A 25148-nucleotide genomic window follows, 5' to 3' on the forward strand; every position below is an offset into this window, starting at 1 on the left:
TCACTACGGCACAGACAAGACACTGATCCACTGGGCCAGTCAGCATGTCCCTTCTTCCTGGTCGATATTAGCACAGGTGGATAGGTGCTTGTCCCCAGTACACGTATGGTCACCCAGGGGTTGGTCTGTGAAGTCAATTTAGAGATGCAGTTGGTTCTGGGGCTGGAGTTGCTGCACCAGGGGACCAGTCTCTTTCTAGAACCTGTTATTGCAGTCTTGGGCACTGCAGGGTGGCCACTGCAGATCTCAGCTCCTGCTTATATTACTTCAGCGATCAGGAGATCACTCCCTTGGCGGTTACCTAATAATGGACCAGGCCTGGCTGTCCCTCGAAGACACCATTGTGTCATTTAAGGTCCTCTGCTTTCTTCTGCTTTGTTCAATGCAGGTTTTCTCCATCCAGTTCTGGGGCCTTCCCCCATCTTTGCTCTTCCTGTCCCTTACCTCCACCCCCACCCCCATCCCCACCCCTGCTTCACTGCATCCCAGAAGATCAGAATTGTAAACTTATCACTGCTCTCACTTTCCTGATGGGGAGAGGCTCAGGATGGGGTGACAATGGGCTCATATCTGCCAATGTAGAGCATCCAAAAGGCCGCCATCCACTGGCTTGATACCATGGTTCTGAGCATTTCACAAGGTAGCCATGGCTATGAAGCACAGAGGTCAAATGACTTACCCAAGAACACACAGTCTAATGTTCCAGCCACATTTCTATCCTGGCTCCATGGTCCCACATGTCCTACAAGCCAGGGAGAAGCAAGAGCAGACTCCATACTACGGGGACATGGCCTATCTCTTTTCTCCTGGGACCTGATCTGACTTAAGTGTCCCCTCACCCAGATTCTGCTCACAAGGGACTGTCCCTTCCCATACATACCCTTGGGGACATCTGGACTTACAACTCCCTATTATATGTCAGCCCTAGACCTCTGCAGGGTAAGGTCAGGGAGGGTCCAGTCCATCTCTTTAATGGAGTCTAACCCTGGCATCAGCTCAATCCAACTGTTCTTGTGGGCTTCTGAATGAGGTGACATTTGAACTGTCCTGGAAGATTATGTAGGAGCTCCCCAGAGAGAGCCCTGGGAAGGGAATGATGGGCAGAGGAAATAGCTTGTGGGGAGTCTTGAGGAGGGCATATCAGCCCAGGGAAGACTGCGATGGCTAGACCCAGTGCCGCGAAGGGGGACTTGGTTTCATCCCTGAGCTGGGAACTGTATCTCTGATCTGCATGTGTCCCAACAGACAAGCACAGGGAAGGGGTGCTACTGCCAGGTCCCACGGCCACAGATTGTATGCTTGGAGTTACAGTTTGGCCCAGTGGCCCCCTAGACTGTAAGCCAGGTCCATCTGGGGCGATGGATAGACAATGCTGGTGCCAAGCCTGAGGGGCGTTTCTCCATTTCCTCTCCTGACAAGTGATGGAGCTGGCAGATAAGGAATGTCTTTTCTAATCTCCCTGCTCAGGCTGCAACAGGGGAGGGAGCCGAGCCTGGCACTCCTTTCAAGGCTTAATCCTCTCCTTCCTGCATTTAAAGCTGCGGGTGACTGTCTTTGGTAGCCATCTGTGGAGGACTCAGAACTAGGGTGGAGGACTAGGAAGCTGCCGTTGATGGCAAGCCAACCGACACACACAGGTCTCTGTTGGAAGTGCTGCCTGAGATGCATGGAGAGCCCCAAAATTTTGCTTGTTGCTTTGGAGAAGGTAGGAGTGGGGCTGATGGGGTCCGTGGGGGAGTCACACTTGGGCTGAGCTGGGTCCCTCCTGACAGCTGTGTGACCTAAGGGAAGCGGCCTTCCCTCTCTGAGCTTCAGTGCTCTTCTATGCAAAATGGGGAAAATAAATCCTCCATGATTTTTTTTTTCTTTTAAAGCTCTAGTAGATGGTGAACACAACAGTAATTCTCTGGAAAGTCAAGTGCCGGAACCAGGTGAGCCGTGACTATTATTTTCCACAGGCGAGAGAGAATCACGGTCTGAGGGGGAAACGGAAGCCCAGCAGCTCCTGTGGGGGTGGGGAGGATTCACCTCCAGTTCGGAGCCCCTGGAGGGCCTCCTGTGAGTCTCCACCCAGAAGTCCCTCACTTACTGTCTGGCAACATAACCTCACTGGACACGGATCCCCCTGTATTCTGTCTGCCCTCTTGTCTGCACCTGGATTTGTGGCACAGCTCTCCCATTCCTGAACACAGGCTTCTGAGAAGCCACCCCACTCTGACTCCTTTTTTGCCTGTGGCCACCCATGAAGGTGATGGTTCCTCTCTGGAACACACAATGAATCTCTGACCCCAGTACAAGGCTCTCTAAATTTCTTTACATTTTATATATTTACCTATAGATTTACTTTGTGTGTTTGTGTGTGTGTGTACATACCACAGCATACATGTGGAGGTCGGAGGACAGCTTGAGAGAATCAGCTCTCTCCTCCCACTGTATGGACGCCAGGGTTGTCAGGCCTGGCTGTGAGCACCTCCACCCACTGAGCCAACTCGCTGGCCCCCCTAGTATGAGATTTGAAGAGGTGGGGCCATATGGGACCTGTAAGAGGTGTTCATGATTGAGCTGCTGGATCTTTGTGATTTCTGGCTTAACAGATGTGATGGGTGGCAGCACTTCTGCTGTGCTGGGGACCCAGACTGAACTTAAAAGGGGAAAGGAAAAGTCAGAGGAGCACAGGCATCCCGCTGTCTCTGCTCTCTTATTCTCAGAGACATGATCGAGCAGCTGCCTGTGTGCCTGGCTTCACAGACCCTGAAGCCTTACCCACCATGATGAGCCATGTCTCCTCAGACTGTGAGCCAAGATTAACCTGTCCTTCTGAGAGTTGCCTCTGGTCAGGTATGGTCACAGCTACGGGGAAAATGCAGCTCTGTTGATTCCGAGACCGAGTTATCACTGTGGTTATCTGAGACCCAGTCTGGCTCAGGATCACTTTGGTTACGTCCCTCATGTCCCATCTCCTGCCACAATGCCCCAAGTCACCCTGGGATCTGATGGATAGTAGGCCATCACTACAAGAGGGCCCTTTACTTTGGACCAGACCAGAAGCTGAAGAAATCTCTTCCCCTTCCATCTCTCGGCAAGCTCCCGTGTTGCCTTTTCCTTTCTCTAATGGGCTCCTGGATATCAGCGTGGAAAATGCCCCCAGAAGGTTCTAATTGACAAGAACTAAGCACGCATCTCCTTGTACCAACCTCTTCCCGTGACTAGAGAACCCAGCAGGTTGGGGGGACCCCAGACTCCTTGCCTCAGATCCCATATTCTTACAATCAGTTGTGACCAGGTGTTTGCCCTCAACATTTTGACGTCATCGATGACTGCCACACCATCCAGTCCAGCTATTGTCCCCAGTCCTCATGTCCCTCATCCTCGGTGGTCTTTGAAACCTTACTGAACAGCTGGCACTCTTCGGCATTCCCCTGGCTGTCCTTCACAACTATAACCTCTTCCGTTTCCACTGAAACCCTTCACTCATTCCTGGGCAAGCCCATTCATGCCAATGGCCTCAGTTACCCTCAGCACCACCATGGTTGCCAACCTCTGTGGTCCTGGTCATGACCAGTTCTCTGAATTTAATCGTGGGATTCATGCCCACCTCACTTAGATGCCCCTGCTCAGCCTCATTGCTAGCAAGCTCAAAGTCACCTCAGCGAATGGCCCCAATATGGTCCAAGGCAGAAGGCCGGGAGCTCTTGGCAGGAGTCCTCCCCCTGGCCACCTGGAGTCATCTTGCCTTCCACTTCAGTTCCAACCAAAGATTCAGGGTGACCCTTGGGTTATGGCTTCACAGTGGACAGTGACGACGTTTAACAAGGAGGGAATCGGAGAAACAGAGGCTGGAGCGGGAGGGAGCGTGGAGGTAGGCTATGCCTGACACGTTCCCGAGACGTGCCTACAGAGACGTAAAACAGGCAGGTACAAGGAACAGTCTGGAAAGAACTCCAAGGACAAGCCCAGACTGGAGATATAAATCAGAGCATCCCTCTGCTTGCAAGTGACATTTAATGCTGAGGGGATGCTGAGGTCGCAGAGGAGAGACAGAGCAGGCTCAGGGCCCTGCCACAGAAGAGAGGAAGCAGAAAGGGGGTGAAGCAGAGAAGGGGGAAGCAGTGAGCTGAGCGGCATCTAAAACGGAGTCACGGAGCTAACCAGAGACCAGACAGCTAAGCTGCTGAGACACAGGGGAAACTGAGGCCCAGCAGCGCTGTGACGGTCCTGGAGAAGCATGTCTTCCCTCTGGACTGCGGACCCAGAGAGGCAAGAGTTCTGCCATGTTGTTGGCCTCGCCCCACCCCCCACCCCCCTCACTCAGCTCATTCTGTATTGTTCTCTGGCGTGTCTGGTTTCTTCAGCTATGTGTTGACTATTGTATTTTAGTTTTTATCATAGGAGAGAACTTGAAGCCCTGGAACAGTGGAATGTCTCTTTTTTAAAAAGCACTTGCGCTTGGCTGCACCTTTGATTTTAAACCTTAAAGCCCTGGGTTCCCTCGGTGGCTGAGTGGCCCCAGTGAGACCGAGCTGCTTCCTTCTGCTTCATCTGTACCTCGGGCCCTTGAGTGTCCCGGTGGGTCTGGGGAGGGTCTGTATTTTGACTCCCTCCTCATTCAGACCATGAACTTGGAGTTCCATTCCCCTTACACTGTGAGATCATTAAAAACTGAATTCGCATTTTCTGGGATCAGCCAATGTCCTGAGGGCAAACACCGCTTCTCTGCTCTCTAACAGGCCCTGGCTTTCTGTTTTCCCTCCAGTTTTGACCTAATAATTCCTGGTAATTCCTTACAAAGGGCTCGCTTGTCAGCTCTTTGATGCTTTAATAAGATGATTTTTGTATTTTATCCAACATTCTTAGCTCCTTTAAACTGAAGGGTTTGTCCCCAAACCTCAGTACCCTGTTTCTAAACGACAGAGGTGGCTAATCTCTAAGGCTTGGGCACAACATGTGGCATATTTTAATGGCTTCATAAATATTTGTTGTGCCAGAGCACTAGCTCAGTCAGTACAGAGCTTGCCTGGCATGCCAGAAGTCCGGGGTTTGATCCTTAGCACTGTATAAAAGAGACACAGGGAGCATACCTGTGGTCCTAGCAACAACCTGGAGGTGGAGGTAGGGGATCGAGAGATCAAGGCCATCATCAGCTACTTGCTGGGTTTAAGACCAGCCTGAGGTATATGAGACCCCATCTCAAAAATAAACTCGAAGGTCCTTTATGGGTTCATATGTTTGAACATTTGGTAGGACTTTAAAAAGCTCTGCTGCTTTAAGGGAGTGTAACCTGGAGGAAATTGGCCTCTGGGGGGTAGACCTTGAGGGTTATAGCTCAGCCCGAATTAAATGAGACTCTAAAATAAACAAAATAACTATTTGTTGATTGAACGAAGGACCGGAAGCTAGATCTGCAGCTTTCTGGCTCTTTAAAGGTGTTTGCATCACGCTCAGATGAGATTCCCACAGAGATGGTGAGCCTGGAGAGGCTGGGCTGTGAACTGTGAGCAAGGGAAGGGCCACAGGCAGGCAGCCGTACCAGTAAGCACACAGATGGAGCTGCATCTCAGCAGATGAGCCATTCACTGGGCTGGAAGGGAGTCTCACAGGAAGTGGACCACGTAAGCCAGAGCCTGCACGGAGGCTAGCTATGTGGGAGGGATGTAGAAGCTATGAGTGAGCAGAAAAGCAGCGCCGTCCAGGAAAAGGCTCCTGGGGGCTCAGTGAATGCAGAAGCAGAGCCCAGAGCAGGACAGCTCCCAGCGCGCGCCCGCTGGCAGGAGGAGGGAGGAGGAAGCCGCCTGTTGGAGTGCAAGCATGGTAATTGCTACAGAGGAGCGGTCCCTTCCGTTTGAAAAGCTTTCTGCTCTTCGTTTTCTTTGGTTCCAGTTTCAAAGGAATTTTAATTGCAAAGAAAATTTTGTCATCTCCCTGGGGGGAGAGGGCTCCACAGCTTCCAAAAGTCCGTGCCTGATGCGGCTGCTTCTCCAAACTAGCGGTTTTCACGCTTTGGCTGCGAGGAAACTGGCCGGGGATTGGTGGAGGGAGGAGATGAGGCAGGCCTCCCTGCTCCTCTCCAGGGCTGGAGAAACTGAGTTTGCATCCTGGGGTGGCCTGGACCAGGTCCTCCACGAGGCCTTTAGTGCCAGCCTAAGCATGGGCCCGGGATACCTGTGCCAGGCCCACTTTGTCCTCCGTTTGGCATGTTTATTTGAATACTCTAATAAGTCTAGGGAAGATGGCCTCCATCCACTGATTTTAGAGCAAGCTCCACATGGTGGCCCATTTGAAAGCAGTCTGAAAAAGTTCAACATGAATTTAACACACCATCCAGTCTTTCCACTCCAAAGTATCTACGGTAGAGACAAAGGGACAAACTGCCACACAGAGACAGGGCAGCACGGTTCAGCCAAAGAGTAGAAGCACACCCATGCCTCTGTGATGATGATGATGGTGATGGTGATGGTGGTGGTGGTGGTGGTGGTGGTGGTGGTGGTGGTGGTGGTGGTGTGTGTGTGTGTGTGTGTGTGTGTAATGTTGTCTGTACCCACGAAGGGGATCTCTGAGAGCCAACATCTCTGATGCTCTGCTCCATGAAGAACGAAAAGCCAAAAGACCAAAGCTGTGTTAATTGTAAGCCTTCCTTTCTAAATGTCCAGAAAAGCAACTCCACAGAGACAGCTTGCAGATTGGTGTTGCTTGGGACTGGTGATGGTGGTGGGCTGATGTGACAGGCAGGAAGGGGTAAAAGAGACGTCCTGATGGATGGTGGTGTAGGTGCCGGAGAGTAATTTACTGGACATCATTACGTGTGCACTTACAAAGGATGAATTTTATAGTATGTAAATTATACTCAGTAAAGCTGTCAGGGGAAAATGGCCCTGCTTCTCTCAGAACCAAAGACAGAATGTCTACAAGGCCCTACATGATCTGCCCTTTGACCTTTGTGATCACAGCCCCACCTCTTCTCTCCTCTCCTGCCAGCTTGCTGACCTTGTTCCGGTCTGAGGACCTCGGCGTTGTCCATTCTCTAGCTCGACACTCTTCCCTCAATGTCTGAAGTATTCCAGTGCACCCCAACCCCTGAACACCCTTGTCCAAATAGCGCCTTTTAGGGAAGAATTCCTGATACCCTAAGGACAACAGCCCCTCTCTCTCCAAGTCTCCATCAATACTCTTGCTCTTTTCTGTGTTTCGTTCAGTCCTGATCACCTTCTGGCCTGAATATATTCCCACATTTACTGTGATTTTCGATGTGCCTGCGTGTGTGCTTGTGTGCCATGGATACACAATGTGTGTGGGTGTGTGTGCGTGCCATGTGTATACAGTCAGGTATCACCGGAAGAGGACCTCAGATCCCTTAGAGCTGGAGTTGCGGGTGATTGTGAGTCCCCCGGTAGGGGTGCTGGGAACTGAACTCGGGTCCTCAGTAAGAGCTGCAAGCTCTCAAGTGCTGAGCCACCTCTGCAGCCCCCTTGCTGTGCTCTTTGCGTGCCTCGCTCCCCCTCTGTGGCACGTTTCCTCACTGGGAAAGGAATACTTGCTGGCTTCTTTCACTCACATGCCCTTAGGGCACAGAAGCGTCTCTGCCTCAGAGAGGTGACCACCACATATTTGTTGAGTATCTGAATTCATAAGAGACTCCACAAATACCTGAATTCTGTTTGCACCAGAAGCTGACTACATGGGCTCTGGATGGATGGATGTGTTACCCCTAGAAGAATTGCCTGTTAGGAGATGGATCGTGGCAAAAAGGGCGAGTTGGGAATGCCAGACCCCATCACTTAGAAATCAGGGCGGGGGATTCAGATGAAGGGAATAGCATTGTGCGAGGGCCAGAGAGGCAAGAGAGAAAGAACCACCCAGTTAAGGGACTTGTGAAATATCTGTTTTAATAGAGACAAACAGGGTATGGGGTCTAGGGGAGATGTCACTGGTGGGGTTGCTGGTGCCAGTCTGTAGAGGGTCCTAGCCCATTGTAAACTATCATGTCAACTCAGCAAGGCATCTGTGGGAAGGTATTAGCTGCATGCAAGTGAGTGGCTTCAGCTGAATGTCTGTAGTCCCACCCCACTCTCCGCAGGGTGTCCTGGGCTTTCTCTGCACACTGGTGATCCCCGGAGGGCCTCAACAAGGGAGTGACGGCGATTAGATTTTCCTTTTAAAGGATCACTCCAGCTGTCAAGAAGAACCCAGAGAAGGGCCCACAGTTGATCCAGGAAGGCCGGGTGGGAGGCTGTTAAGCCAGCCAGGCTGGGAGAACTGACAGTCACTGTGATGGATCTGATGTGGGAGACTTGAGTAAGGAGGATTCTGGGTAACAGCACAGCCACACCGCCAGCACCAGCACGGTGAGCAGGGCTGCCATGGGAGCTGGGCGGGGCTGGCTCCTCTAGCCACACACCCAGAACACCCTGGGGCGAAGGGCCCTTGTCTTCTCTACTTTACTTTCAGTTTTTAAAAAGCTTTACCTTATTTTTAATTATGAGTGTCTGTGTGGAGGGGGAAGTACACATGCGTGCAGGAGCCCAAAGAGGACAGAGGCATTGGATCCCTTGGAGCTGGGCTTACAGAGGTTTCGAGCTGGGGTCCAGACTCCATTCCTCTGCAAGTGTGGTATACTGTTCTTTGCTGCTGAGCCATCTCCCCAGCCTCTGTCCCCTCCACTTTACAGACAAAAGAAGTGGAGTCCCAGGCTTGAGTTGTGTACCCAGGACTCAATCTGATGGTCCAGGGTCAGAAAGGGTCTTGTCTCTATCAGGATCTTACTCTGGGCTGGGGAGCTAGTATTCAGTCAGGAAGGTGCAGGTGGCTCCCGAGACAATCAGAGAGAGACAGGCCACGTGGGCAGGAAGACTAAACAGAATCATGGCCAGGAGCAAGAGATTTAAGCCGGGAACCCTACAGACACCTGCCCAACAGCAGAGAGATAGCGTGGGGTCAGTGGGCGGGGGTGGGGCGAGGAGGAGTCCAGCTCCAGGCCCAGACTGAAGAGTGGTCAATGCCAAAACAGGTTGTTAGAAAGATCCCTGCAGAGCAGTGGATCTCAGCCTTCCTCATGCTGCGACCCTTTAATACAGTCGCTCATGTTGTAGTGACCCCTACCCGCATGTTGTAGTGACCCCTACCCATAAAATCATTTCCATGGCTACTTCATCACTGCAGGTTTGCTACTGTTGCATATTATAATGTTAGTATCTGTGTTTTCCAATGGCCTTAGGTGACCCCTCCTCAGGAGTTCAAGACCCCACAGGTTGAAAGCCACCCGTGTAGTGGAAGCAGAAAGCCCAGACAAGAATGCTTGTGAGGAAGTGAAGGGCTGTTAAGGGGGGCCACCTCTGGCCTAGTCTCAGGGCTACACATCCTCTGTCCCTTCTCTCTGTATAGAAAGTGCCGGGATGCTCTGTGTGGTGCACAGAACACACCTACGCACAGGAAGCATGGGAACCATATCAGGGCGAGACTCACAGGTTGGTGGAACTTCGAGTCGTTTGTATTTGTTTTCCTCTTTATACTTCTTTGTGTATTTTTTTTTTTTAGACTAATACATCTAAACAGATTACAGGCAGGCAGAGGGCAAGCCGGTGAAGATTACAGAGGAGTGGGGGAAATGAGGAGGGGAACAAATGGGTGGGAGGGGAGAGGAGCAGAGTGAAGGGGACAAAGGGAAGGTCCAGTGGGGGAAGGAAAGACCTGGGGACAGAGTCTTCCTCGATAGCAGGACCAGGACAGACGGACGGACGGATGGAGGCAGGTAATGTTGGAAGTGTTGTGAAGAAGATGGGGGGGGGCAGCAGATGGCTGTGGGCTGACTGAGCATTGAGTGGGAGAGAAACAAACAAGACAACTTGGTAATCCAAGCTTTGTGGGAAGGAGAGAGAGAGAGAGAGAGAGAGAGAGAGAGAGAGAGAGAGAGAGAGAGAGAGAGAGAAATTGTAGCTGGGGAGGACTTGGCAGCCCAGAGGGAAGAGGGGGAGGAGTGCTCTGTGTGCAGAGACCCAGGTGGAAGGCACTGGCCAAGGGCACTGGTGACAAACAGGAGCAGAAGGGAGAATTGGAGGGAGGGCTCAGGATGCTGGAAGCAGGAGGGGGGGCCATCTTTCAGATCTTCCCTCTTGGGAGTGTCCTTTGTGGGACAGTGACCACCTTTACTTCTTGGGGTGACCTCTGACCCCAGCCCATGTTTCTAGGTCCTTCTCTCCATGTCTTGAGCCACAGACAGGGCCCCAGGTAACTGTCTGCTGGTGCAATCCATTCACATTCACCTTCCGAATCCACCACAGACCTGAGCCAGCTTGTTTTCCTGCAGGCTCTTGTCTTAAACTCTCTGGAGGGGAAGAAAGGGGATTGCTGAGGAAGGGGCTCAGCTCAGGGCAGCCAAGGGCTGAGCCAAGTCCCATTCTGTCCCCTGTGCCTTTGGGCAGAAAGTAGATCCGCAGGTTCCGAGGGTCTTATCATTATTCACAGTCAGCTGAAACCTAGAGTTACTTAGAGTATACCAAGCCCTGGGTTTGATCCCCAGTGCTGCATAAGCCCAGTGAGATGGCTCACACCTTTGATTGGTGCTAGAAGGGTAGAAGGAAAATAATCGGGAGTTCAAGGTCACCCTCACCTGTGTATTCAGTAAATTTGAGTTTAGTGTGGGCTACATGAGACCCACTCTCAAAATCAGTCAGTCCAGCAAGATGACTCAAGGGTAAAGACGTTTGCTACCCAGCCTGAGGACCTGAGTTCGATGCCCAAGACGCACGAGGCAGAAGCGGAGAACCAACCCAGTTAGTTGTCCTCTGACCTTCACACAAATGCCTTGGTAAGTGTGCCACCCCTATCCCTACCCCTCCTCTCACATATCAAAAGATTGAATTCACAAAGGAAAATACACAAAGTCATGTCTCTGAGCCTAGAGAAAGTTGTGTTGACAACTGGAACACAAATGACAGTCACAATGATCCCCAAAGTACTGTGGCTGAGAAGGGAGATGAAGACATACCCTTTGTAGGTGAAGGGGTGGGTGGACAGAGAGAGCATGGTGTCCAGTTCCCAGGAGGGCCGCATAGCCACTGAGATAGAAGAGTTAAAGTGCGTCAACACGGATAGCTTTCAAAACATCGTTGGAAGAGAGAAAGCAAATTGCACTGCGCTACACCCAAAATGAATGCATTTACATTAAGAAACGTAAAACAATGCTACTTATATGCTGTGGGTGCACAGAACGCACGCTGAAGTCTAAAAATGGTACAGGATGACACACAAGCTTGTCACAGCCCCAGCTTCAGGGGAAGCAGGACAAAGCCAGCAGGGGAGAGGATGAGCAAGGGGCCGAGTCACTTGTAGTCTCCCACTCCTCAGAGTGGGTTCAGGCGTCCTCCCCTCCTCCCTCCCCTCCTCCCTCCCTTCCCTCACTCACTCATACCTTTCTTCCTTCCTTCCTCCCTCTCTTTCTTTCTCTTTCTTTCTTTCTTTCTTCCTTACTTTTTCCTTTTTTCTCTCTTTCTCCCTCCCTCCTTCTTTCTCTTTTGCTTTCTTCCTTCCTTCCTTCCTTCCTCCTTTCCTTCCTTCCTTCCTCCCTCCCTTCTTCTTTCTCTCTTTTTTTCTCCCTACCTCCCTCTCTCCCTCTTTTTCTTTTGCTTTCTTTCTTGCTTGCTTTCTTGCTTTGAGACAGGGTTTTGCCACACAGCCAGAGAGTCACAACGATCCTTCTGTCTCAGGGTTCCAAGTGCTACACTTATAACCATGTGCCACTATGCCTGGTTAGCATTATATATTTCTTATACATATATAAAAAATATAGCATTTATTTGTTTTAGTGTGAGTGTGTGTGTGTACGCATATGGGCTCACACATGGCTGACACGTGGAAGTCAGAGGGTAACTCTCAGGCTTCTGTTATCTCATTTCATAAAGTAAGGCCCAGGGATTAGAGGTGGTTTGTTGGGTTTGGTGGCAAGTGCCTTTACCCACTGAGCTATCTTGCCAGTCCTGTTCCTCGAAGTTTTGAGGAACAAACTATAATCTCTGAAGAGAAATCTGGGGCACAGGTTGGCCAACTGAATTACCCTGGAGGTAAGCTGAGACTCACACCTAGGGCTGTCACTTTCCTTATCTGGCCATTCTGTTGCCCAAGCTTTGAGGGACCAGGCCTTCTAAGCTGCCTAGGGTCCCTTCATCCCCTTGTCTTTAGGATAATGATGGCCAGAGCGCCATTCTTCGTGCTGCTTCATGGGAGATCGGTTGTCCTGAAGCAGAATTCCCATGATTCTCCTCATCTAAAGGAAGGACTCGCCAGGCAGTGGTGGCGCACGCCTTTAGTCCCAACACTTGGGAGGCAGAGGCAGGCAGATTTCTGAGTTTGAGGCCAACCTGGTGTACAGAGTGAGTTCCAGGACAGCCAGGGCTACACAGAGAAACCCTGTCTTGGAAAAAAAAAAAAAAGGAAGGACTCCAGAGGTGGAGGCAGGGTGGTGCAGAGCGTAGACGATGGGGTGCTGCTTTGGAGAGGTGGTGAGTTGAGTCTCTCTCAGCTGTCATTTACTAGAAAGTGCCCCTGCCAAGGAGGCTTCCTTCCTCTGTGAATAGTCCAGAGTGCAGATCCCAGGTCAGAGAGTCCATGGTGAGCCCTCCCTGCCCTCCCGCCCACCTCTGTCCTTGGCCTGGTTCTACTTCCTGTTCTTTTTTTTCAAACTCCCCTACAGTAAATTCAGGTCACCCCAGGAGAGTTGGACTCACTCCTGATCCCAGAGCCAATTACAGTTCCTGACAGGAAGCAGGTGCTCAGGCTAGCTCAGGCTAGCTCAGGCTAGGCCTCTGAACTCTGTGGTGCTAGACTTACCAATGCTGACCGAAGCCACCCCAGTCTAACTAAGGTGACAGACTCACCCAGGAGACGGTGGTACCTGGGGTCAGATCTTTTTGGCATCATTTTTGTTGTTGTTGTTGTTGGCTCTGTTTTGTTTTGAGACAGGGTCTGGTGGTGCAGCCATGGCTAGCTTAGAACTTGCTGTGCAGAATAGATTGGCTTCGAACTTCTGGTGACTGTCCTGCCTCCACACCCTGACTCAGGGGTAATGGGCCTGCATCACCATGTTGGGCTCCTGAGGTCATCTTCAACTCTATCTTGAAGATGGTAGGGAAAAACTGAAGACTTCAAGGGGGCGGTCTATGACTTTACCAGGCTTCATGACTTCCTTTTGACCCTCAGGAAGAGGTCCACAACGACGTTGCCAAGCTCCATGACTTATATTTGATCCCTAGATCCCTGTGGGGGAAGGAAAGACCATTCTCCATCTGGCCTCTGACCTCTGGACACACACATAATGTAGTAAGTGCACACACAAACAAATGTTTAAATAGTTTTGTTTTTTTTTTTAACACATCTGGTCTTGAGATGCTGTGTAAGCAGGGAGAGGCTGAGCAGTTGCGGTGACAGACAGGGCTCTGAAACCACACTAGTCTAGACCTCAGAGCTATCTGGGAAGCTGGGGGAAGTCAGGGACAGTAGGGTGACTGGATGGAATGTCTTTTAAATGGAGATGCTCTGTGGTGCAGGCAGACCTTAAACCTAGGCAGTCCTCCTGCCTCAGCCTCCCTGCTGCTAGTATTACAGGCATATGCCACCATACCTGATGGGTCACTAGGATATTTAGGTATTAGAAGAAATTATGTACATAAGAATATGCTTTTGTACCAGGCAATGCAGCACACACCTTTAGCTAAGGCTACATAATACAGAGGCTCTGTCTCAAAAAATAATAATAAGATAAAATAATAATTTTTTAAAAAGACTATGCTTTGTAGGGAAAATAAAGGTTCCCTTCGCCCAGTTGGCTTCTGTCACTGTGACAGCCTTTCTGTGTTGCTACTTCCTGTACCTTTGTATTCAGACGGCATTGACACAGGTCTCCAGTAAATTCCCAGCTCACCTGAGTCACTTGGCAGAAACAAGTTTTTATGTCAACTCACAAACCGACCCGTGTAAGCCCTCCGACAAACAGTGCGTGTTATTGCAAAGGCAGCTAGCCAACAAGGGAAGCAGTCAGTGGCCCTTTCTCTGGTTTGTCACGGACACATCTGCCGACCTTACACTTGGCATTCAGGATAAGATCACGCATGCCCGAAACTTCCCTCTCCAGGGAGAAGCAGGAAGGGCAGGTGGACTATTGTCGAGATGAGAGGGGAGGTGACCACTTAGGATCAAATAGCAGCTGCCTGTGAGCCTTTGTCTGTCTCTGACGTGGGGGCCGAGCTGTAGCTACCTCCTGCGGAGGAAGTTCACACAGAGGGACAGAGGTGCCTTGCAAGATGCTGAAGCCCCCATTGCTGGCTTTAGACCTTCCCCAGCACCAGGGTCCACTGGTGAATATGAATATATGGTGAATATGAAAATATGAATTCCAAGAATACCACCATGTTCCTTTTATTTCCAAGGATGCTATACGCTGATGATCTAATGATGCTGATTCATTTATTCTTCCAGAATCATGTTATTGAGAGCCTCCTCCACGATTGGCAAAGAGGAAGGAGAAGATAGTGTAGAGGCCAGGGCGGGACGCAGAAATGGGCACTGCCAAAACCTAGGTTCTGCCCAGGAGCAGATCAGCCTGCTAGGTGGCAAGTGGCACTAGGGACAGAGGGGTCTATAAACACTGGGCGGAGATGGGGGCGGAGCCGGAGCGAGCCGGGGCAGGGAAGGAGTCTCGCTTTCTTATTTATTACCTTTGGGCTCTCAAATGCGCGACTACCAGGCACAAGTGACAAAATAAAAAGGGAAAGGAAAAAATGCCAGCTCCAGCCCGAATAAAATCAGGGCAAATAGAATAAAACCTGACAGCCAAGTATAAATAAATATTCGTAAAAGAGTTAAAGGACAGATTAAAATAAAAACACCACATGCAATTCTTACCCCTTGACAAATGCAGGGCGAATTGGGTTCTTTTAATCAAATGTTTGGCAGGTGTATGAATTATTTATAATTCAATATCGGGTGGTTAAATGGAAAATGGAAGATGTTCCTGTGGTCTTCTCAGGGCTTATCCCCTCCCCCGTGAGTTTCCCCTCCCTGGGAGAGGGAGAGCGGAGTGGGTGGGAGCTGAGCTGGGAGCCCGCCCCTCCCCCACACCAGGTGCCTGGCTGAGCCTGGAATCCCTGTCCACTGCCGGGCATCACCATTTGCCAACCCACTCCCCAGTCACAAGCCCTACAGCTGGGAGTCTCACTCCGGAGGGAGGCCCTGCCGTGTTGCGGGCAGGCAGGAGTAGGGGGCACCTGGCCAGGTGCATGAGAGCTGGGGTCTGCTTTCCAGGGTTGTCCAGCCATGTGCTCCTGTCCATCTTTGCCCTTTCCCGGACCCTCCCCCCTCCAGTAAGCTTCTCCATTACTCTCTTACTTTTCCCAGTCACGTTCCGTTTGTTTAGAGTGCAATGCAGAGTGTGGCTCTCATCACACCAGGCCACCGGTAGAAACACAGATGAAAAGTGAGGCTCAGAGGGAAACTGGGTGTCGGTGCAGGTCATCTGGGGGCACCAAACCCTGTGTGATCTGGCCTCTTTACCTAACCTCTCTGATTCTCCACTTCATCATCTGTATACTGGGTTAATGACAATAGAGTCACCGGGCAGACAGAGCCTGCCTTCTGCAGCAGCCACACCGCAGTTATTACCATGGCTACAAGATATCCCACCCATTCGGCAGATCAAGAGACAGAGGCCTGTTGAAGGGGAGGGACAGGCTTACAGTAACGTGGCCTGTGAGCAACCCAAGCCCCCAGGAGCATGACAGACTAGGTGTGACTGGCTGGTGTCTGCCCTGTCCTGGTACTCACCATATACCCAATTCTGACCTGCTTCCCTTCTGACACCCAGAGTCCTAGAGTGTCACTTGGCAGAGTCAGAGTTTGGGGACCATCTACCCTGTATCCCATCTCTCTCGGTCACGTGACCACAAGCAAAGGCAGGCACTGAAGACCCAGTGTGGACGGACTCCCAGGAGCAGCAGACGAATGAGCTCTAGCGGCTCACCGACGGCTGTCGGAGAGGTAGGAGAATGAAGGCAATTAGTCCCTTTAATGCCGATTTCAGACTAATCTTTCACACTTAAGAAAATTGTTCCAATGATTTTCTTATTTTCAGGGGAGCTCGTTAAGTAAGAATTAGAAAAATAGATACGGGAGGAGAGATAAGAAAATGGATTCTGTAATGACAAGCTGCCTAAACATGCTGTGAGGGGGAATAGCTGGGCCAGGAGGCTGTGATGGATCCAGGTCTTGCTTGCCTAGTGACAGTGTGTTCCAAGACCCCAGGGGAGGGAGAGCAAAGATCCCGAGGATGGGGATGTAGGGCTTGTAGCCTCCGCCTGGCCTCTGTAGCCTCTGTAGCAGGGACGTTTCAGGGACTCGGGTTGTGGGTGTCATGTTTCACACCCAGAACACCTCTCAGCTTCCTGTGCCCAAATTCTACCAGAAGCAGAGGTGTGTGAAAGGCCAGTTCTCACCATCTACACAGCCAAGTCTTTGCCAGGTTTGGAGCTTAATGCAGGGCATTCTGGCTTGGGCATCTACTGAGTCCTCTGGGAAGCTTTATTGAGTGCCTACTATATACATGTCACAATACTGGGCCTTTCCATCCATCAGAGCTACCAGCCCCTCTGGTGGGTGTGGCTACCTGGTCTGTGAAAATGCAAGTGCAGACACAAAGCCCTCCTCCAGCCAGCTCCCATTGGCTGTTTCACGTGTCATCTGTTTCCACTGGTGGATGCCTTTGCTGGAGTGGCTGCTAAGTGTCTTGGATGTTACACTTGGTTTCGTGACTTGCCAGGGACACAGGACTGCAAGCTGAAACCGGAAGCTACGCTTTCTATCTCTCTGCCACCTCTGAGTAGTGAGTCCGGTGAGAGGAGCATCCGTGTTGGGAAGGAGGGCCCACTGGGTAGGCGTCCACCTCTGGACGGCACAGGCCATTCTCTCCATCTCCTTACTCTGCTCTGTTCCCATCTTCCTACCTTTGCCTGGATTGTACCTTCTTCCACCTGAGTACTCTATCAGCCCTGTCCATGCCTACTCTTCAGCTTTCTTATTCACCTCAGAACCTAGGAGGGACCCTGAGTCTCCGTGTTTAGCAGCAGTGCATTCTGGGAAGCTCATCTCTGTGTGCCCCCTGACTGCCCTGTCTGTGGACCAGGTCAGTGACATTTACAGAAATGCCTGATGTTTGGTTCTGACAAACAGAAAGTTCTCCCTAGAGATGGGAGGGGACATGACAGTTCTTCTCTGGTCACTGAATAGGGTGACACATTCAAGTCAGTGGGCCATAGCTCCAACTACAATGTAAACCTCTGCTGGGGCAGAGCTCTGCTGACCTCAGCCATGGAGGATCTCAGAACATCTGCTACATCTAGAGACAGCTCCTCTGGTCCCACCTGGGAAGCTGATGCTGGGGCCCCGCAGACAGAAGCCAGAGATGCTGCCAAATGCCTAAAAGCACACAGAAAGCTCCCAACACATAACTGTCCAATCTAATACATCAGCAGGATCGAGATTGAGAAGGCCTACCCTATAGTAACCTGGTCTACTGTCCCCTTAAAGCTGGGGATAGGATCTGGATCTCCTGAGATGAAAGGACAGGTGGGGCCATGGGCCTCCAAGAAGGATCCAGGCCTCATGCCTTTCTATGCCCCCACTCAGTGAACATGCACCGGTTCCTGCTGAGTATTGAAGCCTCACTGGCTGGCCAGCACATCTTCCATCCCCACAGTACAGATGCCATTAGGCCTGCTGACCTGAGACACATCTCTTCTTTCTGAGCCTCAGTTTCCAGTCTATAAAGTGAGCATGACACTATCTCTCACCCAGCCAACTCTCTAGTCATCTCACCATCAGATACAAGTTGCTTGTCTCTGCTTGGTAAACCAGAGTGCCTGGAATGACTCTTCTTCTAGAAAGGGCTGAGCAGGTGGCGGGGATGAGGGTCGGGGGATGGCTGCGAAGGTAGAGTGCTCACCACACAAACAGACCTGGGTTCAAAACCCAGTAACCACGATAAAAGTCAGGCATGGTGACATGCATTATACGCCCCAGCACTTAGGGAGATAGAGTCAGGGGCTCAACTGGCCAGCCAGCCTAGCCTACTCAGCCAGTCAATTCAATGAGAGACTCTCAAAAGAGTAAGCTGAACCACACTGGAGGACCAACACCCCACAAGGTTGACTTGTGACCTTTACAAGCCTATACACATGCCTGTACACCCTCACACATGTGTGTGCATATGTGTGTGCACATACATGTGTGCACATACATGTGAGCAGAGAGACAAGCTAAGACTTTGTCTGATGTTTGCCGTGTGCTTCTCACAGGCTCCTCCCATCAACTGTGCAATGCGGTGCAAGCATTTTCTTACCCAGAGTAAAAAACGGGAAACTGAGACAGAAAGAAACGAACTATGCTCAATCCTGTTTGAACTCAGCTCTCTGGGTCTCCTTTTCTCACCGCCAGACCTTTCTAAGACAGTCCAGGGCAGGGAGTTGAGGTCAGAGCCTGACTGGGCCTGGCCCTCTGGCCTTATTCCCCTAGTGTTCCTCCGGGATCCCCGTCGCACCCCATTAGCACTGCTTTAAAAAGCGCGGGGCCGACCGGGGCGCGTTATTGCCCACATAAATCAGGCGGCTCCCGAGTACCGAACACCTTTAAACAAACAGCTGATGGGAGTGAAGTTCCGGGATCGTTATTAATAGCTTTTCATTTCGGTGGCCGCTGTGCTGTGACATGCCTTCCCAGCAGAAGCCCCGCGCAGCCAGCCCCCATCCGCTGATCCCCCGAGTCCGCCAGTCAGAATGAATGACTGTACCTTTGTGTTAATTGTGGAGCCCAGCCGCAAGCAGAATGCTAATGGGGCCAAGTGGGAGGGGGCGGGTGCTCGGCCTGCCTGGCTGCCTGGCTGGGAAGGACCCCACCTCTGGCCCCTCCTCCACAGCCAGCGGCCGGCTCTTACTCAAATACTTATCTAAACTCTACCCTCCTAGGCTCAAGAAAGCCCCATGGCTCCCAAGGCGCAGAGCCAAGTCTCCACTCATCCCTGCGCTCTGGAAGCCCTTGGCTCTCATCCTGTCTATGGCTCAGGCCTCTTGCTGGCATTCCGACACCAGGAGCCCAGCGTCGTTTAAACCGCCACTTAGATACTCATTCACTCAGTAGAAGCTTTAGTCAACAGACATCCACTGGATCCTCTGAGGGACCTGGGAGGAGGTGGTAAGGGAGGCACACCCCTAAGATCATGCAGGAAACTAAAGTGTCTGAGGCCCTGGAGTCATAGCCCAGGTTAGCCCTTCACTTTCTGTGAGATCTGGCATCCGTGGCCCTTCCGGGCCCCTGTAGTCTCTGCTGCAGAAGCGAAGCCCTCCTAGGAATACCAGCACACACAGTATGTAAAACACTTAGCACGCTGCAGATCACAATGGAGCACTTAGCAACTGTCAGCTCTTGCTAACTTAGGACTCGACTCGTGTGCCTGGCGATGACTAGGAAAGAAATGAGCAATGGGGCCAGTCTGGGTCCAGTGAAGGGTTCTTAGACTAAGGGTAGGAGGGCTGGGGGAGGAGAGGGCAGCTACAAAGAACGCAGCATCAGTCAAGGGTCAGGGCAAGGGGACCGCACCAAGCTGATGAACACTAAGAGCGAGCAAGCTGGGCGATGGGCGGGAGGGCCAAGCTGAGGCCAGGGAGGAAGGAACCAGGAGAATGGGAGGGTAGCACACAGGGCCCTCCCAGTCTTGCTAAATTCATCCTAAGGACAATATGGGTGGCCACTGTCCCATATGGCTGTTTTTCCCCACCTTCTGGAGGCTCATGGAATGGCTCAGAAGAAGACACAGAGGACTTGGGGCTACTGGGTAGGTGGATCCCCACAGCGGCTTGGGCACAGTGAGTGTCCGTCTGTGTCTGCAGAAGGCTGAATCCTCGAGACATAATCAAAATGTTATAAGCAGAAGTGGGGAAGAACTCCAAGATGACCTCTTCAGTGGTTTGGGAGAGAGAGGAAAAGCTACACTCTGGAGGACTGGGGACCATGCCCTCAGTCAGCTGTCATGGCCGCCGGCCTCTGAGCCCTTACAATTGCTGTTTCCCCTTCTAAAATACCCTTCCAGGAGCTGGAGAGATGGCTCAGTGGTTAAGAGCATTGACTTCCAGAGGTCCTGAGTTCAATTCCCAGCAACCACATGGTGGCTCACAACCATCTGTAATGGGATGCGATGCCCTCTCCTGGGGTGTCTGAAGACAGCTACAGTATATTCACATAAAACAAATAAATCTTTTTTAAAGAAAAATCCTTCGAGATCTGATTTGGCGAGGAGTTTTTTTTATTACTCAAAACCAGGCTCCACGGTTCTCTCCTGAAGCTCATCTGGCTACCCCAGAGTAGCCTCTCCTACTTGTTCACCTTGTGAACCTTCTGCTCTCCTCCCACACCCCTACCGGGCATCTCCTCCCCTTTATTCACCTGCCTCCAAACCTGGGGGGCCCCAGAACCACTCTCCTCAGTATGCTCCTGTGCCTAGCTGACCACATGCAACCCCGTGCCTAGAGACCCCAGAGGTTCACCATGTGCCCAGATGCATATATCTGTAGCAGATCTCTCCCCAAAGCCCAGACAGTGAAGCCATCTGACTGTCTACTGCAGAGGTGTAAAGAACCCTCAAAACTACTCTTGTCACCATGCCCAACACACCAATGACGACGAAATGACACATATGTGATCACTGCCTCTCTAATGTTCTCCCTTGGTGACTAGTGACTCCCTTATCCCAGTTGCGGCTGCCAAAGACCTGGGAGTCATTCTTGATTTTGCTCCATCGCACGCCCACATCCTGTCCGTCAGCGAATCCTGCCAATCTTAAAATAGATCCAGAACCTGACCAATCTCAGCTCTGAGGTTGTCAACAGCCTGGGCCACCGGGAGTGTCACCTCTCACCTGGATTATTGCGGCAGCATCCTGGATGGTCTCCCTGCTTCCGTCCTTGCCTCTGCAGCGTACTCTCAGTGGAGGTGTTAAAACATAATATCATGCTGGGTGGTGGTGGCTCACACCTTTAATCCCAGCACTTAGGAGGCAGAGGCAGGAAGATTTCTGAGTTTGAGGCCAGCCTGGTCTACAGAGTGAGTTCCAGGACAGTCATGGCTACACAGAGAAACCCTGTCTCGAAACAAAACAAAACAAAACAAACAACAAAAAAGCCCCAAAAAACAAACAAAAAAACCAAAACAAACAAAAAACTCCAACAAACAACAACCAAAAACTCCGTAATATCACCTTCTCTGGAAAGTCCTCTGGCTTCTTGTCTTCTTCAGAGTGAAATGGCCCCTAAGAGCCAGCGAGATTTCGTCTCATGTGACTCCTCTGATTTTTCTTTCTATCCGTGTTCTCTACTCCGCTCATTGCAGGCTCTGGTTGTTCTCCAAACCCGCTCTGATCCAGCCTCAGGGCCTTTGCACTCACTGTTCTCTTGGCTCAATATACCAGCTTCCCTTGTATCTTCCTGGCTCTTGCTTTCCCAGCCTTACAGAGTCTGCTCAGATGGCTGACATTAGGTCCCTGCAGTGCCAGTCTTGCTTCCCCAAAGCTGCCCCCTTACACAGCATTTCCTCCTCTACCCATCCAGGAGACCAGCAAGCCTGAGGCAGCTACTCTGCTAGTCAACTCGCTGACTGACACAGGCCCTGCCTGTCCTCCTTGCTGCGTGCTGACCCTGCATGGAGGCCAGTGCTCCCTAACCCTGCTCCGCTCCACTCCTAAAGGACTAGGGAATCTTTGGTTGTAACAGCCTAACGGTCTGTCTCCCCAGAGGACAGTGGGACCACCTCCACCATTGTTCTGGAGTGAAGCAAAGACTATATCAAGTGTCTGGATAAATACATGGATGACAGACAAGAGAGTTCAGACCCACTTCTTGGAGCCCTGAAGGGTCAGGGTTGGGATCTGAACACTGATCTGGGAGGATCCAGAAGTCTGTCCCTCCTGATCTGAGTGTTTGGAATTAAAATTTGGACCGGGGACGTTTGTCGTTGTGGTTTGGTTTTTTTGTTTATTTGGTTTGTTTTTGCTATAGAGTGAACCCAGGGCCTTGTGTGGGTTTGGCAAGGTCTCTGCCTTTGAGCTATACCCCAGTCCTCTGGATGGAAATTTGATTTAAGGTGAGTTACTGATAGAGAAAAGGCGAGGACTGGGGCCTGGGATTGAACTCAGAGTGAGAAGCAGGCCGAAGGCTGGCCCTTGGAAGTCAGACTTCACAGTTTCTGGCTGAGCTGAATGTTTGGGGGCAGCCACCACATGCTTCGTATCAGCCAGCTTGGAGACTGTCAGGGACAGGAACTCTAGCTGAAGGGAGTACAGAGGGCTCAACTAGAGGACACTGACTGGGACTCTGAAGCCTCTCTGTGGGACATTGGGACAAGGCTCACATTTCATAGCCGCCGTGATCCAGCACGGGGGATGTCTGCCTGGGTGACTTTGCCACCTGGGTGACACTTGTCTAGGCATCTCTTGGTAGTAAGTGCAGAGATTGGCCCTAATCAACCCTCAGCGGCTTACCTCAGTGTCAAGCACCTAACAGAATTCCTGCATTCTCTGAAGGTCAGCCAATGGCTTATCTAACTGGGCCGGCGCCACAGTACGAGGGGTCTTGGAAGCCATCCGTCCCTGTAGCCCTGTGGATTCATCTTCTCGGTGTGATCCTGGGCCTTGTCTGAACAAGGGCCTCTGAGGGTAGAGAGGATTGAGGGGAAGACGAGGAGAGCCAGCCCTACGAGCTGAAGTTACAGCCAAGAGGGGGCATCGGCTGCTAAGAGAAAGAGAGAAGGAGCCACAGTGTGGGCAGGGCAACAGGGGGCCTCAACAGGGCCCCCTGAGGCTGTGGGGTGGAGACCTGGCAAGCCAGCCAGCCGTAGGGAGACGGCTGAGGCACCCTCTGCCTGTGGGTCAAGAGGTTCATATTCTCCGAACCACGGCCATCTGTATCCACACATCTCCAGCCCAGCCCAGTTCATTGTTTCTTAGAGCCCAGGCTGGCCGCTATGTCTCAGAGGATGGCTTTGAACTCCTGACCCTCCTGCCTCTACCTCCCAAGTGCCGGGATCACATGCCCGCCTTTAGGCTCAAGAGATGGGCTCTATCGTCATCATCATCCCTCTCTCCCTGAGAAGCCATGGAGTTTCAGAGAGCCCTGTGAAACTCCCAGCGACCTTCCACTTCCATGGGGCAGGCTGGTTCTGAGCTGGCTAGAGTTTCAGGCAGGGTACTCATAGCTGGGGTTCCCCAGCTTCCTGTGCTACTGTCTCTCGCCCCACACTCCCTCCCCCATCCACGTGCATGTGTGATCTCAGCTAACCTCTCAACGTCTGCTGGCTATGCGCTGTGATTACCATCCTTGATGAAGCAGCCACAGCCCAGAGAGGTCAAGTGTCTCTCTACACCTCCGGGTCTGCCCAACATCAAGGCCACTTGTGCTCCTCTGCGTGACAGCTGGGGTGCATGTCTGCACAGCTATCGGCACCACTCTCCCAGCTGCATCTGATTGTCACAAACAGGCAGAGATTTCTGACTCTCTACCTCAGTCCCTAACCATGTCCCTTTTCTCCTTTAGACCTGAAGTTGCAAAAAAGAAAGGGCATCCTACCCCCCAAGTTCTAGTTCAGCTTGGAGTTCTGAGCTCTGGGGCTTATACACGGACTTGGGGAAGCCATGCTTACTCCTGTCTTTCTAATTACGTTTATTTATTTATATTTTTGTTTGTTTGTTGGTTTGGTTTGGTTTGGTTTAGTTTGGTTTGGTTTGGTTTTTCGAGACAGGGTTTCTCTGTATAGTCCCTGGCTGTCCTGGAACTCACTCTGTAGACCAGGCTGGCCTCGAACTCAGAAATCCGCCTGCTTCTGCCTCCCAAGTGCTGGGATTAAAGGCATGCACCACCATTGACCGGCTATTTATATGGTTTTTTTCTATTTCTTTATTTGTGTATGTTGGTATATGCACACATGTTGGTGCATGTGTGGAGTCAGAGGATACCCTGGGGAGTCACGTCTCTCCTTCCACCATGTAGGTCCTGGGGATCCAACTCAGGTGCAAGTGCCTAAGGGACCTGCCATACCATCTTGCTGGTCCAAGGGACCACTCCTCACTATGGGGCCATCCTGGTCCTAGAATGATGCTTAGCAGCTGTCCAGCCTCTACTGTGTTCCCCAGCTGTGATGATTCCAGTTCTGCAACAAACTGCTTCCCACTTTAATGGGATCATCATTCCCAAGGCCAGGCAAGGAAGAGCTTCCTGTGATAGATGAGCTTGGGAGCCACAGACCAGAGAGGAGATTCCTTCTGAAGGTCACTTGGGGGTCATTAACATGCTCAGTCCAGCCTCCTGCTGGAACTGTGGTCCTCCAGGGGAGTGTCCTACATCAATACTGTGATGGGAACTAGCCCTAGCTGCTGCCCAGGAACCCACACATGTCTGTCCCCTCCAGAGAACTCCTGTAGCCCTTGTTCTCTGGCTGAGCCGAGGTGAGTCTGCCCCATGGCCAACCAGTGCTATGGAAGTAGCTCAGGAAACAGGCACTTGGTGCTCAGTAGCTCTCATCTGCTTTTCTGACAGACAACGGTTTCCAGGGAGTCTGTCACCCCAACTCCAGGTGGCCTCTTGTCTCTACTGTCTGTTTCCTCAGTCTGAGCATTTGGTGTCTAGGAGCCAAGCCTCCAGGCACATAAGCCTCCAGGTGTCCCCTAAACTGTGAGTGTCTCCCTGCCTCTGTTTATGGGGCTTCTGGCGAAAAGTTCTTACAGTGAGAACTCCTATTCAGCCTTCAAGACTGAGCCCAAGTCATTTGACCCAGGTGTGTGTGTGTGTATGTGTGCGTGTGCATGGGTGTGTGTATCTGTCTCTCTGTGTGTGTAGCTGTGTTCATGCATGTATGTGTCCTTTCAGACTGAAAGAGTCCTTAAGGATGTAAGTCTATAAGTCTACCTTATCCGTATATCCAGAGGACCACCTGGCGCTTGGCTTGGAGTAGGTAGGTAACTATTGAATGAATGCATGCCCTGGATAGAAGAGTAACGAGGCTCTTGGCTGGCAGGTGCCTCTCTCAAAACTCCAGGGAGGGAAGCTAGATTCTTGCGGTCTCCTACTTTTGCATTC

The 25148-nt window shown here is 51.5% G+C and overlaps 1 protein-coding gene and 2 long non-coding RNA genes across 3 annotated transcripts in view; 2 read left to right on the plus strand and 1 right to left on the minus strand.

Annotated features, from left to right (window-relative positions):
* The window catches only part of Cdh22 (cadherin 22), a 125255-nt gene that overhangs the window by 86153 nt on the left and 13954 nt on the right, over positions 1–25148 (minus strand). The window lies entirely within an intron of this gene.
* Positions 1492–2291, plus strand: LOC116091390. Its single transcript, XR_004119021.1, has 2 exons — positions 1492–1705; positions 1875–2291. It is a non-coding gene; the product is annotated as an uncharacterized LOC116091390 (long non-coding RNA).
* LOC116091391 lies at positions 16656–22023 on the plus strand. Its single transcript, XR_004119022.1, has 2 exons — positions 16656–16867; positions 21630–22023. It is a non-coding gene; the product is annotated as an uncharacterized LOC116091391 (long non-coding RNA).

The sequence above is a fragment of the Mastomys coucha genome, unplaced genomic scaffold, assembly GCF_008632895.1.
Source record: "Mastomys coucha isolate ucsf_1 unplaced genomic scaffold, UCSF_Mcou_1 pScaffold15, whole genome shotgun sequence".
Taxonomy (NCBI): Eukaryota; Metazoa; Chordata; class Mammalia; order Rodentia; family Muridae; genus Mastomys; species Mastomys coucha.